Below are 6,222 nucleotides of genomic sequence, written 5' to 3'. Positions count from 1 at the left end.
GGATGTCTTTTTTTCTTTCTTTTTTTTTTTTGGCATGCTTTCTTCCTAAAATTGAATTGATTAAAGTATTGGTTTATTAAACTTCTTAAACATGATGTTGAAGAAAAAATTAAATTTTTTTCTTAAAACCCTATGTACTGTTTAACTGTTGCTGGATTCAAAATTGTTGGGCATAAACTAGAAACCTTACTGTTATGTATTAGAAAATGTATGACAGTAGAGTATGTGTTTTATTATGTTTTAGCTTTGATAAAAATTCAACACTCACATAAATATTGTAAACCATAATTTTTTTTACGTAATAGCCTGGAAATGGGGAAAATAACACACTACATGAAATTCAACTTTTCCTGATTTGCGACGGATTTGCAAAGGAATTGATTCTGTCGTTAAAACCAGCATCACAAAAGAATTTGTGATAAAAGTTCCGCTATAAATTAATATAGAATATCTGTTGTACATTATGACGAAAAATCTATCGCAAAGTGCCTCCATCATGCACTCATTGTATATTTGACAAAAGAATAGTATGTGTGAATTAGTGCAACACATTAATACATCTAGTTTTCTAATCAAGTCATTGGATGGTCGCCATTTTATGTGACCAAACCATCTAAGGTGACTCTCTCTAATCTTATATTCCAATGGAGCTACTCCAATCTTTTCATGTATATGCTCATTTCATATCATGTCTCTAAGAGTAAAGTCACTCATTCACCTAAGCATCCTCATATATACAACACTTAACTTAATATTATACTTTTCTTTTAATGGCCAACATTCTACACCATAAAGCATTACAGTTCACACCACCATTTTTTAGAATTTTTCCTTAAGTTTGAGGGGAACTTATCTATCACATAATATGTCTGATGCATTCCTCCATTTCAACCATCAAACATGAATTCTATTAATAATATCTCCATCCATTACACCATCATCATGAACAATAGACTCTAAAAATAAAGACACGTCCACCTAAGCATCCTCATCTTTACAACACTTAACTTAATAGTATGTATTTCTTTTACTGGCCAACATTCTACACCATAAAGCATCACAGGTCTCACCACCATTTTTTAGCATTTTCCCTTAAGTATGAGGGGAGCTTATCACGTAATATGCCCAATGCATTTCTCTATTTCAACCATTCAACATGATTTCTGATAATAATATCTCCATCCATTACATCATTACCATGAACAATAGACTCTAAGAGTAAATCCACTCATCCGGCTGAGCATCTTCATCTCTACAACACTTAATATTATGATTATCTTTTAATGGCCAACATTCTACAACATAAAGCATTGCAAGTCTCATCACCATTTTTTAGAATTTTTTCTTAAGTTTGAGGGGAGCTTATCTATCACACAATAAACCCGATGCATTCCTCCATTTCAACCATCCAACACAAATTCTACTAATAATATCTTCATTCATTTCAACCATCCAACACAAATTCTACTAATAATATCTCCATCTATTACACCATTACTGTAAACAAGAGACTCGTGATATTAAAGGAAGAAAGATGGATACCTTCTCAACGAGCAAGTTCCGATCGGATTTGATAGGAGGAACGTTGTGGAAGGAGTCGAGTTAGTTTGCGGTTAGAGGTCAGAAGACGAAGAGGAAGTGTTGAAGTAACGACAAAGAAGAATAGCGAGGAACTTCAGATTTTACATGAAGGAATGTCTCGAAGGATGCAACATGAAGTAACATCATCGAAGGATGTAGAAGATATTTGCGGTGAGAGGGAAGGCAACAACTGCAAAGATGAAGAACGACAAGTGTGTCTTCGGATGCAAGAGGAAGGTATATCAACGAAGGAGCTTATGCCAAGGGAACATCATTAAATGAGCTAAGAAATGTCAGGCAAAATTGAACGAGCAAATGAAATAATTGATTATTCAACCAATTTAGATGGGGTTTTTTGCGTCTGATTTGTGACATATTTGCGGCGAAAAATCCATCGCAAATCTATCACAAAAATACGACGGAACATTCCGTCACAATACCGTCCTAATTTTAGAGAAAAGAATTTTCGTCGCAAAGTCCATCGTAAATTGTTGACTTTCCTATAGTTATAGGCCTAACTCAATTATAACAATCCACTATAGAATAAAAGATAAAAGAATCATCTCTTATTCACAGTTAAAAAAGACTAGATTATTTATACATCAGAACAATCATTGGAGTTTCCTTGTAGAAACCCGAGAAATGTGATGTCCACATACGAACAGTTGAAACCCAACAACAATATTAAATATTTAGAGGAGTTCTAAGATGATGGTTGCAATTGTTAGTAGTGGGCGTCGTTAGTGATACCAGGAAAATACAAAAGAGCTATTTAGTTTTATCAGCTAATGTACGTCCCCCTCCCCTCTATAGAGAATGAAACACTGTTTACACTTTTTTTTAGGATGGGCATTTCAATAAATTTGATCATAAGTCAAAACAATCCATATTATGTTCTATATTAATCTCCTTGATTGTACATTGTTTATCAAATATTTAAATACTTAACGATGTCAAAATTAAGTGATCTTTAGCTTGATAGATTCATATCATTGAGCCACTCGATTTAACTATAAGCATACTATAGTTATAAGTCATTTGTTATATCTACTTTGTTTAAAAGATTTTAAATATAATTCAAGTACTTGATTTGAGTTTATTTGGAGTCGAATCAGATTAATTATAGCATCCATAGGTTCGCCTTGCCAAGACGTTTAATTCGACTATAAATTTACTAAAATCTGAGTTCAAATGGTCTTAAATTTAATGTCAAAACTTTTCAATTGAAATACTCCCTTGAGATTCGTGCTAATCATGCAAAATTTTTTTGTGAATGTATTGCTTAAAAACAAATTCAATGAGAGAAAAGAACAAATATTTGAGAGAGAAAGAGATAATCTAGAGAGAGAAGTTAAGTATTTTCATAAAATGATTTTGAGTGCCCAAAAATTGCATGCTTGAGCTCAACCCCTAACTCTCTATTTATAGTTTTGGGTTATGATTTAGAGGCATGAAAAAAATTACATATTGAGAAATCAACATTTATCAAACTTTGACATGTATTGTAAAGCATCTCCAAAAGATGTGAGATACATTAAATAATTTGTGAATTACTCATTATCCCTCGCTTATGTCATTTATTTTTTTTCTCTTATCTTTAACTTTGTGAGTTGACATATTTTTTGTTTAGTTGACTTTTCTAAAATGTCAAGTTTAATCTTATATTTCAATTATAAATTGTAGATTATGAAGAAATCTATGCTCTTATATGTCGGTAAAAAGAATCGACCTCTAGAGATTAGTAGAATGTTAACACTATAACAACTTAAACATAGAATCATTTGGGTATCACATCGTAATAGCTCTAAACATACAATCAACCTTGTATGTCGCTATATAAATAATGGTAGCTACACTGTGATGCGAGTTATGGATAATGAGATCGATTTGTGAGTTCAGGTTGGCTAAGGCCATTACGCATATCTCGATTGTGAACATAAAATTCCAATAATTGTCAACATAGGAAATTGACATGGGAAATCATTCTCATGTAATTTTCCATATTCCAGTACTCTCAAGCCAAAGTTTACTTGTTATTCATTGCTAAATAAAAGTTGTACGGTTAACTACCCCCAACAACTATACAATATTTAGTCAAACATACTTCTCATTTTTGTTAATAGTTATTTGGTTGAATTTTTCACATAACAACAATGGAATTATAAAGAAAAATATTGATGTACTAATTATTTGATAATCTTTTAAAAAAAATTGCATTGAAAGATAGAATAAATTACAGGTCCAACGTGATGAATTCACAAAATGATCAAAGAATTAAAAGCTTATATGATTGAACCAAAGTAGCTAAGTATCATTATGCATACAACATGTACAAAATCAAATAAATCACAATGATATGAAAGAACAAGAAAGAAAATGCTCGTCTAAATAGCTATACAAAAAAAGAATGCAGAAAAAAAAGAACATATCATCTACTACCTAGCAACTTCATAATTAATTTTCTCCACAACTTATGAGATTGAGTTCATAAGTGTGCTTGAGTCGAGCTGCATGACATCAAATACTCATATTGTTACAACATTGGAATCTCTCATTGAACAACACCAACATTTTTAATATATGTTTGGATGACGACTCGCATGTTACCCTTTGATGGGTTGTTTTCGGCTCTAATAGAGGTTTGAAAGATCCCTCGCTAGCTTTATTAAAGATATAACTTGTTGTTGTTGTAAGATGATATATTCTTAATTTTGAGGCCGAATAAATATGGTGCAATTCAAGAGATATAACAAACATCAAAATATAGTATAGTGTAGTTCAAGAGATATAACTTACTGTTAAAATATAACATAGTGAAATTCAAGAAGTAATATAACGATCCATTTGTATCTACATGTAATAAGGGGTTACTTATAGAAGATATTATAATTGTGCTTGTTTAATATCTGACTTTGCCATTAAAATAGTCAAATTTACATTCGCATTGAAACTATTTTTTTTTAAGACATTACTTGGAACACCCTAGGATTTAAGGGAATGATTGAAACCCTAAATTATAATTTACTTCTCAACCATCGACAAAGTCAAACAAAGCTACTAAAAGTCGAAATGATAAAATCAACTCAACATTTTTCATTTCATCAAAATGTCGGCATACAATAACTAAGTAACTTTCAATCATCTATACATTAAAAGGATTTAAAATTGTAAACTGGCCAAATTCTGGAGCAAAATTTCCACTGATCGTCCCAGGACGATCCAGATCGTCCTAGACGATCCTGGAGCAGATTTTTGATATTACACTATACACGCTCTTGTAGTGTGGTGGAAACTATCTGCGACCTTGACATCAGCGTTATCGATATTGCTACACAAGGTATAATGATCTAAAATCTCATTCTCGATGTTTGTGGCAGTCTAGAGAATCACATATACGCGCTCTTGTAGCACGGTATGAGGGAGCCCGGTGCAACACATACGATGAGGTGGGTAAGCCCTATAAATGCTCTTGTAGCATGGTGGGAAAAGTCGCTGGTTTCACGCACGGTATTGTTGAAGGGCCTATACATGCTCTTATAGCGTGGTGGGATGAAAAGATTTATGGCCACGGTGTCTAAGGACACCTACCATACACGCTCGAGTAGAGTGGTGTGAAGGTCCAACTCCCCTACATTCCCCCAAACAGGAGATATGCCAAGGTGCTGCCAAAATTTTCCCTGACGTGTATAAAGCTTGAGCAATATGAAAACTTCACATGAGCAACAATGCAGAGGACCCATACTTGGACATGAATGCATAGAACTTCAACTAAATGTGCAGAGAACTTATACGAACAACAGGGGACTTGAACTTGAACTGAACTACAAGAAATTGAATCCCAAGTCCTAAAATATATAATCAAGATCAAAATTCAAATGTCAAATAACAATTCAATGCATTTGAACAAATATAAACAAACAAACAGGGGACTCGTGACGAACAAGACTTCAATGTATACCAACAAGGACAAAGACTCAATTCATTACATCTGAACAATCACAAACAAAGACCAATCATCAATACTTGAATGTATGATACACAACAAATGATGTTGATATATACAGTGAACTCTTACAAGAATCCTTACAATGTTGCATGTAGATTTAGATGGCAACACTAGCAATTGATAGTGAAACATCTATCCCTGCAAACAAATACAATCAATAACCACCTGAGATTGGTGAAAGGTGGATATGATGCAGGAACAATGGTTCTTCTATGAACACCTCCTGAGATTGGTGAAAGGTGAATATGATACTGATGCAAATGACTCTTCTATGAATATTGTTAGGAGGTCATAGTGAATATAGCGGTCCCCCGCAAATACATACGAGCCACTTGTGGATAACAACAGTGTGTATATCATAGGCACAACGAACCACTGTGGGCACAAGTACAGATGTCACCCACAACAATGGTGATTGAGATGTTGCTAGTATATCGGGTACAAAGATAACTCGATGTACGAAAAATGACACCTCCTGACAAAAGGAAAGGGATGTTTAAATAAATTAGAACTAAACTTTTTAGTGTTCCAAAATTTATTCTTGGTCCTATCCTTAAGAAGGGAATATCTCTGATGTCCATAAATACCGGAAGTAATAAATCTACTACACTAATGACCCTGAAAAGAGTCCCTTT

Source organism: Dendrobium catenatum, unplaced genomic scaffold (genome assembly GCF_001605985.2).
Source record: "Dendrobium catenatum unplaced genomic scaffold, ASM160598v2 fragScaff_scaffold_621, whole genome shotgun sequence".
NCBI classification, from domain to species: domain Eukaryota; kingdom Viridiplantae; phylum Streptophyta; class Magnoliopsida; order Asparagales; family Orchidaceae; genus Dendrobium; species Dendrobium catenatum.
This window is presented reverse-complemented; position numbering follows the sequence as displayed.